The sequence below is a fragment of the Zingiber officinale genome, chromosome 11A (genome assembly GCF_018446385.1).
Source record: "Zingiber officinale cultivar Zhangliang chromosome 11A, Zo_v1.1, whole genome shotgun sequence".
In the NCBI taxonomy this organism is placed as follows: Eukaryota; Viridiplantae; Streptophyta; class Magnoliopsida; order Zingiberales; family Zingiberaceae; genus Zingiber; species Zingiber officinale.
The window spans coordinates 69,887,309-69,901,725 of NC_056006.1; the positions used below are offsets into that span (position 1 = coordinate 69,887,309).

Here is a 14,417-nt window from a genome sequence, read left to right on the forward strand (position 1 = left end):
TTATAAATGTCAAACGAAAAAGGTAAGGATTAATATGACAAAGACAAACTAAAAATCTTGAAAACCTTAACCCTAAAGGAAACAACAATTGATCTTAAGTTTTCTCTCTTGAATCAATGATTATTACTATTCTTATTTTTTTATATATCTTTTCCTAACTTTAATCCAAATTGTCATTGCATCAAAAATGAAAAGATTGTTAATATAATTTGACTAATAGTCTAACTCAGGTTTTGATGAATGATAAGTGAGTTAAGTTATGTGTTATCGTAATCTAACTTTGTTATCGAGTGTGCAGAGTTAACAAAGTTGACAGGTCAAAAGGACCTTACACCAGGCGGGAAGTTCAATCGGGATATTTGATTCTCGAGTGACGAAATCTGGATGTGGAATTTCGACAGGAGATCGGGATGTGCGATTCCCAAGTGACAAAGTTCGGATTCGTGATTCCGACAGAAGACCTGGTGGGTTAGAGTGAAGTCAAGGAGGTAACTTGACACACGATAAGTAGAGGTAAGTCACTAGAGGAGAGTGACTAAATGAGGACGCATCCCAGTTGAGGAGACAGTAAGCGTCGATCCAATGTAGGTCCATTTTAGAAATCTAAATTGAGACTTTTACTAGATCCTAGTCTAGAGGAAAGGGTCCAAGTCATATATTATATTATATTATTATTGTACTAAATTTATTTTACAGGTTAGATATTGTCGTGTTGCACTAACCTAACTTGTAAGGCAAAAGGAGTAAAAAGACCTCGGGTGAACAGTACCTGAGGCATCTTCAAGCATTGGAAGACGTCTTCGCATTGTTCATGAAAGACGCCTTCGATGTTATAGAAGGAGCTTTCGAAGGGATAAAATTCAGACTTCGTTGTAGATAAAGAGCAACGAGTTCGGAATTAGATTTGACACGTTGGAAGCACCTTCAAGGCTATGGAAGGCACCTTCCACACTCTTTATAAGGGTGTCTTGAGGAGCATTCAAAACACAACTTCTATACGAGATTCTACGCATCCGATTAGCTTTCCAACTGATCCAGCTTCTTGCTACTGTCCTGCTACAACTCTGCTATGCCCGACTACCGTCGAGAAGCCGACCAAACACCAAGCTCGAGCCGTTTGCCTACGAAACGTGTTTGGTAACAAAGTATTAATTCCTGTACTTAATTACTACAAGCGAAAAGTGTAGCTTGTTACACTTTTCAATACTTTTTGTACTCGATCCCCTCTTCCAGCGATTCCTAAAGAGGTGTAGAGGTGTTTTAGTGGATTACCCATCAATAAATCCGCGGGAACTAAGTCTTGGAATAAGAGTCATTGAAGGCTCTGAACCAAGTAAAAAATCAAACTGTCTTTTACTTTTCTATTTTTATTTGTATTTCCACTGCATATACTTTGATTTCAAAATCGAAAAGATAATATTTTTTAAAATCACATGATTTAACCTCCCCCCCCCCCCTCTCTCACGTGTATCTCAATCCAACACAAGGAAGACCTAGTAAATTAATTGGACTGAGGGGCAAGGAAGTCTTAATAAGTCAGTTAGACCGAGAGATAGAAAAATCTTGGTGGGTCAAAGATCCGATGACATCAAGTGCATAGGTTCGAGGGGTGATCCTTCGTTTGAAGGAGTGGTGGGTTGTAATTGCAAATAAAGTCCCACGTTAAAAATACATGAAAAGAATTATAAATTTATAAGGAAAAGATATCTCCATTGGTATGATGCCTTTTGGATAAAATCTAAAATCATAAAAGCTTAAACCTAAAGTAAACAATATTATACTATCGAAGAAATATCTAAATTTTTTCAGCCCTAATAGTGTTGCTCTTTGCAGCATTACAGGAGTTGGTGGGAGAGGTAAAATAAAAAATAAATATGAGAAATCTAAAAGTTAAGTGTTTTTTTTAGAATTTCACAATTTTAAGCGCGTCTTTGGTCCATTGCTGATTTATCACAGGATTTACACTCTGGGAAGCTGTTATTAACTATTTAATTATGAGTGTGTTAATATGTCTAGCCATTCCTTGTTGCTGCATTAGCATAATGGTCATCTATCCATCTATTTCATGCGTCATATCACCTCCCGTTTAACTATTACATTATCATTTTATGTACATAAAATATCTTCAAATCCTAGATATTTAATAAATGGAAAGGAGGCATGACTCATGAGAAGGATAAACGGATGAATAAATATGTCCACATAACAACGCAATAGATTTGCTAAGAATTCCTAAAGAACAAGGTTACTTAGTTAATTTTACTAAAATTCATCACAAATTTATTACAGCATATAAAATACATGATAATCTAGAAAATTAATATGAATTAAAATTCTTAAAACCTGAGTTTGTTAAGTCCAGACGATCAGGAGCAAAAGGTTTCTTAGATGAATAATAAAAGATGAGAGATGTATTTAAAATGATAAACCATCCTTCCATCATTCATAACTCTTCACTCATAATTGAACAGACGGTAACTCAAAACTTGTTAGGATTAATCATTCTCTTTATGGATTCATTCCAAAGAAATAAGGATATTAAATTATTGGCGAAGGAGAATTCAGACGAGATGAACTAATTAAGTGATTTGGAATGTGAAATGCTAAATGGCCATACACATATAGATACTAACAAGTGTTCTTTGATGATTTTGTGTATTATGTGATACTATGGGGAATTAGCATTTGCATACACCTATGTTATGTTTTCAATTGATATTCAGGTGCTATGCACTTTTGAGCAATTCTACCAGACTTTATATCAATATCCTGATATTCGATAGTCAAAATTGCCATTATGGAATTTGTGTTACAACAATTTTCTATGTATCTCTTGGCCGCATAGGTTGCTTTCTTTCATTGGAGCAAAAGGTGATATCGTTCCCCTCATGCAGCTCAATATCATCCGGCACCAAGGCAAGATATAAGCAGGTAAATCACGGGAAGCATTTTACCCTAGTGCAACAGCCTTTGCATGGGGCGTTGCTTTCTTTCATTGATGCAAGATCATGTTGACAATGATGAAAAGAATTTAAGTGTAGCAATCAACCTCGTCTTAAAATTTCAGGTGTATGGACAGCCTATCTATGCCAAAGTATTAAGAGTTGGCTAGCTAAGAAGTCACCTGAATTAGCTTGCTCCATGAATACACATTTCCAATGCATAACCTAGAAGGTCAAGCAATCCACTTTAGGATTTGCAAGCTTGTTCTTTGAATGATCTTCGTCATCTTAACAACATTGATGTCTCTCATTCTACCCTTCTTCAATGCAACCCTGGGATTGTGAGGACAGCTGCATTCTGGTCATTGAGAGCATACTACCCAGTATGCAAGCACACGACCCAAGCCAAGATTGAGCAATGACAGCAGAAACGTTTGATCCTTCAGTAACTGATTAGTTACCGACATCAACAACTGCCTCAAGAATGCAACCATCTGTCAGATCGAGATTTAAGTTGTAACCTATTGGTTCAACTACTACCATGTTAGGACACTAGTCCTCGATATATTGTTTTCCAATTCCCTTTTAGTTCGGTGAGTGTATGAACTGTTCCTATGTTGAAGGTCAAGTGTGTCTCTATCAGCTTTTGGAAAATAAGCCATAATTTCATAATCACAAAATGCAAATTGTGAATTATTGTCCTCAAAACAGCTTCAACTCAAGTGCTCCTGTGAATCATGGGCAGGTCCACTGAAAAATAGAAGGTTGGGACACACAACTTTGTTTAAATTATAGATGATGAAGCAGCTAGAAAGTAGAATACACTTCACATTCATGGCCAATGGGGTGATCGGAAGGAAGAACCACTAGCTCTTCTTGCACACATCCACAACTGGATCCACATTTGGTATGAAGGGTGATATTACCCCTATAGCAAGTAACAACGACGATCCAGTTGACCTAATAAAGAATGACATTCTAACTGCAAGATCAAGTGGAAATGATCCTTAGGGGGCCTAGTTGGACTTACTCTATCAGCATCAAACCAAGGTTTCGAAACTACACTTGTTAATACTACTATTGTAGTAAACTCGTATATGTAAAAACATCTCTGAAACTTTCAATACTTGATGATCATCACTTCCAAGTCATTTGTGGCGTGTGCTGCCATCTCTTTTGCATTACTAAAGATGATCCAAGTGTTTACATACCTAATTTGCTATGGCAATGTGCTGAATTCTACTATATTGGGATCGAGCCATTTTGCCAACCTTGTCATCATCACTCACCTAATCATTTAGCACCTTGAGTCCTTGACAACTATACGGGACCTTAAAGAACTGCAGAGCAAAATCATGTCTTTGGTCTATGATGGTAACAATTCTAAAATTATTGCAACTTCAACTTGAAAACAATTACAAGAATAGTTGTGAATACCTTTCAAGCATTAGAGAAAAACAAATAGCTATCGAATGAGGAGAAATCGAAGAAAAACAGATCAAAAAACACATGGAAAAATAATCGAATATTTGTCAGAGGAATCAGATTGAAATCTAAGAACAGAGGCAAAATATGAAGAAGAAAAGAATTGGATATACGTGAACTTGTTTCAGGCCACTCACATGAAACTTGGCGCCCGCGACAAGACCCTGCGCCCGGCGGTGGACTCCGTCCGAGCGGCGGTGGCGCCTGAGCAAGCCGCATAGACTCTCTCCAGCGCCCCGACCACCTCCCCCATGGTGGGCCGGTCCTGCCCCTCCGCCTGCACGCACTCTGCCGCCACGTACCCCACGTACGCCACCGCCTCTATCTCCTCTGACGACGCCGGCGCGACCCTGCGATCCATAATTCGCGCCACTTCGTCTGTCTCAATGTACGGCACGGCCATCTCCACCACGTTCCGCGGAGTGGTGCTGCCCTCCGCCTCCCCGTCCTCCCCCTCTACCTCCATGCTCCGGTGGATGGCCTTGTACCCTGTGACCAGTTCAAGTAACACTATCCCAAAACTGTAAACATCGCTCTTTTCCGTCAGTCGGCGCAACCGGTAATATTCCGGGTCCATGTACCCCACCGTGCCGGCGGCGACGCTTCCTTCGTCCTCTGGGTTCGTCAGCGATAGCCCAAAATCTGCGACCTTGGCCATCCACTCCTCATCGAGCAGAATGTTGGAGGACTTGATGTCCCGGTGGATAATAGGCGGCACCGCGTACGCATGCAGATACTCGATGCCCCGCGCCGCGTCGAGCGCCAGGCGGAGCCGAGTACTCCACGAGCTCAGCGGCGATGACCACGCCGGAGGAGGTGGTCGTGAAAGGTGCCGTTAGCCATGTACTCGTACACCAGCACAAGTTCACCGCGCTCCCGGCAGAAGCCCAGAAGGCGGACCAGATTCTTGTGGTTGATACGCGAGAGCACGGCCAGCTCGGAGCAGAATGCGCGCTCCCGTTGCTCCTGGTCGAGTCGGCTAAGCTGCTCGTGTCGCCTGGACGTGAACGGCGCAGCGGACGCCGGATTCGCGCGCTTAATCGCGGCTTCACGCCCGTCCGGAAGCGTCGCACGGTAGACCGCACCGAAGCTTCCCGATCCGATCTTGTGCGTCTCCGAAAAATTGTCAGTAATCTCCAAGAGGAACTGTAGCGAAAACTCTTCAACAGTCCCTCCACCGAGCCGACCGTCGAGAGACGAATCCAGCGACGCCAATGGCTGCCTCCGGCGGTTCGACCGCACCGAACCATGTACTCCGGCATTGCTCCGTTTCCTGAGAGCTCGAAAGACGAGAAAACCCAGCAAGCCTAACAATCCCAAGCTGAATCCCACGGATCCAAGAACCACAAAAATTGTCCTCTTGCGACCACTACCAATTTGCTGAGACGGCGGCAGACTGACCGTCGTATTGTAATCGAGCTGGCACGATTGGCAGATGACCTCGCCTGATGGACACATGTTACCGGAGCCTGGTAGCACCACGCAGCCGACGCAGCTCGAGGCTGGAGAAGAACACGTCCCCGGTAAGACGCTTTTATAGACAGTGTGGTTCTGCAGGAACAACTCGTTCCCCCAACAAACCACCGAGAAATTGAGCAACAAAATGCCGCAGATGGCGTCGCCCCTCGCCTGGATCCTCAAGAACTGCTCCCCAGCGAGGCTTTCCGGCGGATGTGAGCCCTCCCCCCAACACAGAACTGTTCCATTATAACGCAGCACGCAGGTCTTGTTCTCCCCCAATGCGATGGACACGATGTCGGGTTGATCCGAATCCGGCACTGGTGCTCCGCTGCCCCAGCAAGTCAGCCGGCCGGCATCTGACTTCGCGCAGGCGTGCCAGGTCCCAGCAGCGAGCAAGCTGAAGTTTCCATCGGGCACGTTATTGGTGACCTCCATGTCGCTCCCGTAGCACCCGATCCCGCCGGATTTCTTCCGCCCGCAGACGAAGTTCCGCCCCACAGCGATGTCGGAGAACTCGATACCGGGAGGGAATTTAATCTCCTTCCATCTCCAACAATGCGGCCAGCCTCCCTTCAGGCCGCAGACGTGGGTGTCGCCGGAAGCGAGGGCGGCGAGGGGCGGACCCCGGTAGATCCTCTTCTCGTAAGTCTCGTTGCCATGGTCAGGGAAGGCCCACCAACGCATAGTGGAGTTGGATTTGTCGGACGGTAGGGTAAGGCCGCAGAGGAAGCCATTTCCGGCGGCGACGGCTCCGTATGGTGTGGCCCCGGCGCGGTATAGAAACTGCTGACCCGTGGAGGCCCTGGTGCAGTTTAGATCGTAGCGGTGGAGGAGGTCGGAGGGGACGAGAGCGCAGACGAGGGTGATATTGGGGGCGAGTTGCGAGACGGCGAGAGTGGAGAAGGGGGAGGCGATGGCGGAGAAGGAGCAGAGGAGGAGGGTTAAAAGGAAGAAGAGATAGGCGGGATTCGGAGGCGGCGGCATCGGATCGACGGCGAGTCGGTGGTTTTGTTGGCGGTGGAGAAGCTCATCGTAACTTGGCCTCGGAGAGGGAGGACGACGGTAGTCGGACTAGGGGACACGACGGCGGTCCTTATTGCTTCGGAGAATGACCGGTTCAACCCTGCTTCGACTCGTTCATGACTGCGGGTTCGACACGCAAACCGGTCCAATTGACTGGTTCAGATGATCAGTTCGGTACGGTCCAATTTGACTTAGGATGTGATGTGATGTGATGTGATGTGATGAATTAAGACACGATTAAGAGATATTTATCTGGTCGGAATTAATCAAATTAAGTTGGATTTAATTTGTTTAATCGATCCAATAATTCATGCCCAATTTGAAATGCGATCATGTCTTTTATTTTTATTTTTATTATTATTATTATTATTATTATTATTATTATTATCAACGCTTTAAAGAATAATAAATTTATATTGTACTTAATACTAATTAATTTAGTCACATTATTATCATCATCATCATCATTATTAATTATAACTCCTAATTTATTCTTCCTTTACCCCTATCTGCGGAGATCGCACAACAAACCTTCGGATCGCTGACGTAACTTATATAAAGTAGCTAATTTAATGCGGACACGCCATCTCAGTTAATAAATATAAAGGAAATTTATATATAAAAAAATACCTTTGTTTTAAAAAAAATAGCATACTAATATTAAAATATTCTTTATCAACTTATTTAAATCAAAAGTCCTTTTATTTTATTTTTTATCTATTATAAAAAATTTATATATAAATTTATTAAAATGATCATGTGTGCGGTAGATTTAACAATTAAATTTTATGAGAAGATATTTCGTAAATTAGAGAAAAATCTTTAATTATAATATTAACTTTGCATGTATTCTTTATGCCCAAAAATTTTATTTTTATTTCTTACATATAAATTTTATTTACTTCAACTTCCTCATATAAATATGATTACCTAATTATCTCTAAGATTTTTTAATAAAAAAAATTAAAAAAATGAGTATAATTTCTCTTAAATTCAGCACTTTAAATTAGAATCAAGTATATTTTCTATCAAAATTACTCCTCATATTTTTTAGGTACAAAAAGTCTAAAAATAGGTATAATCCCTATTAAATTTAGTACTTTAAACTAAAATTGAGTATATTTTTCTATCAAATTGAACATGACTTTCTAATTGCCCCTCAGATTTTTTAGGTATAAAAAAATCTAAAAATGAGTATAATTACTCTTAAATTTAGCACTTTAAACTAGAATCGAATATATTTCTATCAAAATTGCCCCTCATATTTTTTTAAGTACAAAAAGTTTAAAAATATGTATAATTCCTGTTAAATTCAACACTTTAAATTAGATTCGAATATATTTTTTATCAAATTGAGTACGATTTTTTTCCTACTTAATATAATTTCTCCTAAATTCAGTATCATTTAAAGAAAATCTAGTATATTTTTCATCCAATTGATTATCATTTAAAAAAAATCTAGTATATTTTTCATCTAATTGAGGTGGAAAAAGAGTGCTTAATTTGATAGAAAATATAGTAGATTCTAGTTTAATGTGCTGAATTTAAAAAAAATATATATTTATTTTTAGACTTTTTATACCTAAAAATATCAGGAATAATTAGATAAATTAGTATCCATTATATTTAACTGGAGAATAAAAATAAAAATTTTTATCAATAAAGAATACATGCAAAATTTTATTTCTGTATGTAAATTTTTCCTTAGAGAATACATGCAAAATTTTATTTCTGATTAGGACTGTATGTAAATTTTTCCTTAAGTTTTAATCCGTTGTAAATTTCTCCTTAAGTTTTCATTCGGATTATTTTTAATTACTTTAGAAAATTGGATGATATTTTTGAAAAACAGTTGGCCCTAACGATTTATACCTCATCCTCGGTGTATTTGTCCATGTACAATATTTCTAATTCAAGGTGGGCAATTCAAACTCACTGTCACTGGGCAAGTGAGACACACAACAACAAACGTGTGAATGACGATTTAAATTTAAATTTAAATTTAAATAAAATAAATATTTTGAAGGTGGATTTCTAATTATATATAGAAGTTGTCTTTTAAATTTATCCTATATATATATTTATAAGAAGAAAGATTATCTTTAAAACTTCAATTATCTTAATATTGCTTCATTATATAAACTCTGAATAGAGTGATATTTTTAAATCTAAATGGGGTAAAATTGATAATTCAAGTAACATATTATGGATATGATATTACCTAGAAGCTGATACGTAATATGATTGGGATGTTGATTACATCATCATAATCCGGAGGGAGAAAAGGTGATGAGTTGTCATCTATGTTAACTGAGTCGTTAGACCTCGAAAAAGAGAAGGATCGAAGGTGTTCGAAAGTCCTCGGCCAATGGAGCCTGTAAGGTTGTTAGAAAACAAATCGGGGGTTATTCCGATCTGCCTCTCCGACGTTTAAGTCAGCCTCTGGTGATAGAGAATAAACAGTACTATAAGGAAAAACATAAAAACTAAATGTAAAACATACTAGGGTGGACCAAAAGCAGCACAAAGTCGGAGGCGATGGTGCGGAGCTAGAAGACAACACAGAGCTGGAGATGGAGCGGAGTTGGAGGGCGACATGGTGTCAGAGACGGCGCGGAGCCGGGGGAACCGAGTAGATAGACGAGTCGATGAGAGGGCATGGATGTTGTCAGTGGAAGACTTCGAGCTAGAAATTAGGAGGCAGGTGAGCTGTCCTCGCCGTTGGAAGAGTCTACCAGAGTGAAAGAGTGAAGGAGGGGTTAGAATGGAGACTGGGATGCCCCAGTCGTCCACTTCGACGCTCAAGTCCATTTCTAATGATGCCAAGAATAAAAAAGATAAACAGTGCAAGCATAATGAAGATAAGTGTTTGTCCTCCATTTTCTCTCGTGGACACCTCTTCTCCTTTTTATACTGCTTCTCATACCTTCACAATAATGAGGCATTAGAGAATGTATGATGTTAGAGTATGTTAGGTGATGAAGAATGTATGACGAACTTCCATTGGGTAGAAGAAAGTTCTGTGGCATGTATGTGGCAGAGTATCGGAATATTCCTTGACGAATAGATGTTACTTTCTGACAAGCGGTTGTGATTCCCTAACAGTATTGTCTCCCATAGATAGTTTGAATGGCATAACAGCTGACCAGAAGTAGATTGAGAGTTGTACCCATGTAGAGCGAGGAGCTGAGTCTTGGAGATCCAACTGGCGCATAGGTCGACTGGCAGTAGATTGGGAGTCGTGCTCATATAGAGTGGGGAACTGAGTCTTGGAGATTCGACCAACATAAAAGCCAATCGGGAGTATATTGGGAGTAGTGCCCATGTGGAGTGAGGAGCTGATTCTAAAAAATCTGACTAGCGTAGAGACTGACTGGGAGTAGATTGGGAGTCGTGCATATACCTAGTGGGGAGCTGAGTCCTGGAGGTCCAACTGACGCTTGTGTTGGCCGAGAATAGACTGTGAGCTATGCCTATAAGAAGTGACTAGGAATCATGGGGAGCTGTCCTAGATAGAGGTGATCACCGATCGGGTTGGTTCGGTTATTGGGGTCAAAAACTATCCGGTCCTACTAGATCAGATAATGCAAAATCGGGACCTACATCCGGCCCTATATCCGACGGTTCTTATATTTCAGATATTCGACGGGTTGTCAGTTATTTGGATATCCGACCCTATATCCAATGAAATATAAAATATAAATATAAATATAACAAAAAAAATAAAATTTTTTAAAATGATAATAGACATTACTCATTACACGCTATAGCAATTAATCGGAAATAACTATTACAACGTGTAGCAGCTTATCGGCAGTAGTTACTACAACGTGTAACAGCTTATCAACATTAGTTGCTACAAGTAGGGGTGATCGGATCGGGTTGGTTCGGTTATTGGGATAAAAAACTATCCGACCCTACTAGATCAGATAATGCAATATTAGGACCCTACATCCGGCTCTATATCCGGCGGACTATTTTTTTTTTGTTCGGTTCGGGTCGGTATAAGCGGGTTGGTCAGTTTGACGGATTGACTGCTCACCCCTAGTCCCAGAGGACTCAATCGGTATTGATCCCTTGTCGGTTGAACCTCAGAGCAAATGGTCTGTTCGGATATGTACTTCTCGACCTTGACTGCCACATCTCCTTAACTTCTAACCACTACATCATCTTGATTGTCGACCCCACACTATCCCTAGGGTCATCTATAATAGGTCGTATCACAAGTCTCCCCTTCAAATTTAGTCGAAGAATGCCTGAATCCAATCGACTATACAGTCTATGGTTTAGCCGAATCGCTCCCAACTTGCTGGATTAAGCTTGGACGGAACCTGACTTGATTTTTTTTGATCATTTTTTGTAGATGCTGACAGATGAGTGTTGATCGGCACCAAGGAGTTGTCGAATGGAGCCTGATTTTACTTAGAGTTGTCCTTTTGACATTAATAGCCGATTAGACTTTATCAGCCCCTTGAGATTGAATGACCATTTTGACTTTTGGTGAGTAATTTGAATGTGCTTGTTGCTTGGAATTTTTTCCAAGATCTGCCACTGAGTGAATCTGAGCAAGCGACTAAGCTAAGTGGCTGAGTGGTACCAGCTGAGTGACTGAGCAATGTCGAGCAAGTGATTGCATGCTGTTGAGCGAGTGGTTGAATGGTGCTAAGCGAGCGATGATTTTGAGCGATCAAGGATTTGAGATGAGTGCTAAGCAAGTAGCAATTTGTGAGTAATACTGCACGAATGGCGCTTTATACAAGGAATATAAGGTGAGTGGCGATATGCAAGTAGCACCGAGTGAGCGGTGATTTTAGATGAAGGCTAGGCAAAGCGACAAGTGAGATGAGCGCCAAGTAGAGCGGCAAGTGAGGCGAGTGCCAAGCAGAGCTGTGATTGAGGAGTGTCAAACAAAGCGACGAGTGAGGTGAGTGCTGAGTAGATCGGCAAGTGAGGTGAGGCCCGAGCAGATTGGTAAGTGAGATGGGTGTCGAGTAGAGTGGCAAGTGAGACAGGTGTCGAGTAGAGCGGCCAGCGAGGCGAGTTCCAAGCAAAGTGGTGAGTGAGGCGAGTGCTGAGCAGATCAACAAGTGAAGCGAGGGTCAAGCAGATCGGCAAGTGAGATGGGTGTCAGGCAGAGCCGCAAGTGAGACAAGTGCCGAGCAGAGCGGCTAGTGAGGCGAGTGTTGGGCAAAGCGGCAAGTGAGATGACTATCATGGGCACAAAGGTAATTAAGTGAGACGAGGGTCAAGAAAAGCGGCGAGTGAGGCAAGTATCGAGTAGAGAGGCAAGTGAGATGAGTGTCGGGTAAAGCTGCTAGTGAGGTGAGTGTTAGGCAGAGCGATAAGTGAGAAGAGTGACGGACAGAGCGACAAGTGAGATGGGTAGAGTAGCGAATGCTGAGAAGAGCGAAAAGCGAGACAGGTGCCGGATAGAGCAGTGAGTGAGACAAGTGTCAAGCAGAGCGGCGATTGAGATGAGCGCCCGACAGGGAGGCTATTATGAGTGTCAAGCAGAGCAACGATATAGATGGGAACTGGGTAAGATGGCTGATCCGGCGGTGAGAATGGGGGACCCACTTCCTGAAGGGTCCCAGCCTGAGGACAGATGGAGGGCTGATTAAGCGGGTAAGGGCCGCGTCGAGCAGTTGAGCAGGTCCGAGCGGAGCCAGATATAACCCAGCCATAGGCTGGGGTTTCCGACGCCAAGGCGGGTGTCTGCCCGGCCGGAACCGAAGGGCCGAGGCGAGGATACAAAGGTTAGCCGAACGGCCTATTCGTTCGGCTCGGGATATGGGATGTCAACAAAGGCATGCTTAATGATTATGCCGTACACAAGATTTCACGATAGAGGATCTAGCCGTCACATCATGGAGAGGTTGATACAGTAGCGGTATGGCCTTATGGAGGCCCTTCTGACAGACCCATACCTGGGCATGGTCGAAAGCAGGTGATTGCTTTGATTGACGTGCCCAGGCTCCTTCAAGAGGGCTATATAAGGTCTCCATTTCTTCACCGGAGGTACACAAGTCTTCTATTTCCAAGCCACCTCTTTGTTATTCCTCGCCTGACTTGAGCGTCGGAGGGCCGTCGCCGGGACACCCCTCCTGGCTCGGTTTTGTTGCAGGTTCGCCGGAGCACTCGAGGATCTAGCAGGGAGCGCCACATCCCCAGTGTTCGTTGACCCCTGGTTCGGACATGATCAATTTGGCGCCGTCTGTGGGAACGCTCCTGCATTCGAACGGGAACGATGGACGAGGCTGGACGACAACACACGGTGACGCTTTCAACAGAAGAACTCGACGCTCTGGTCGAGATGAGGGCCGCCAAACTTGTGGAGCAAAAACAAAAAGCATCAGCCGAGCGGCCGGAGCAACAAGCAACATCTGCGTCGGGTGGCCGAGCGGAAGCACCTCAAGCCACCGTCGCATTCCATCGGGCCTTATTCCGCACCCCTGAAGCCGTACCAACTCGGAGAGATAGAGGATCTTCTTTAGACGAGATGCCTAGGCGAGATGACAGAAAGGGGAAAGCTCCCCGAGCGGACTCATCTCCCGAGCGGATCAATCGCCAATTTTCGGAGGCTATTCTGCGAGACCCTCTGCCCAAGCACTACGTGCCTCCGACGATCGGTGAGTACAATGGAACAACTGACCCAGATGATCATCTGGGTAAGTTTGATAACACAACCACGCTCCATCAATACACCGATGGAGTAAAGTGCCGAGTCTTTCTTACCACTCTCTCGGGATCGGCTCAACGGTGGTTTCGGAGGCTGCCGGACGGATCCATCACCAGCTTCAAGGACTTCCGAACGGCCTTCCTCCACCACTTCGCCAGCAGTCGGCGTTATCAAAAAACAAGCGTAAGTCTGTTCGCCATCAAGCAAGAGGCCCGGGAATCGCTTCGAGCTTACATCCAGCGATTCAACCAAGTGGCGATGGACATTCCAACGGCCACTTCGGAAACCATGATGAATGCCTTCACACAAGGCCTAGTGGATGGAGATTTCTTTCGATCGCTCATCCGAAAGCCGCCCCGGGATTATGATCACATGCTACATCGGGCCAACGAGTACATTAACGTGGAAGAAGCGCAAGCCGCCCGGAAAAAGGAAACTCCAACCGAGCGGGCACCTATTCAGGCCGAACGGAAACAGCACGCCGCTCATCAACCGTCGAGGGGACCAAGGGCCGAAGCAATCCGCTCCCCTCGTGTAAGGTCCCAAGTACAAGAAGTAGCTGCCACTCGAAGCAAGCCAAAGAAGAAATGGACCCCTATGTTCTGCTCCTTCCACCGGATGGATACGCACAACACAAGGGATTGTCGAAGTCTTCCCTTCGTGGCTAATCCTGTTCCCAGGAAGACCGAGCGACGGTCTCCTTCCATCGACAGGAGGCAAAGGACCCATGAAGTCGACCGGACCCGCACCGAGAGGCGACATCAACAGACGCCCGATCGGCATCGATCTCCAAGGCAAGAGAATCGCCGAGCGTCAAGAGAACGATC

At 43.5% G+C, this 14,417-nt stretch overlaps 1 pseudogene; it reads right to left on the reverse strand.

Moving 5' to 3' along the window:
- Nucleotides 1-4,323: 4,323 nt before the first annotated feature.
- LOC122032527 lies at nt 4,324-7,053 on the reverse strand (annotated as a pseudogene).
- Between the last annotated feature and the right edge of the window lie 7,364 nt (nt 7,054-14,417).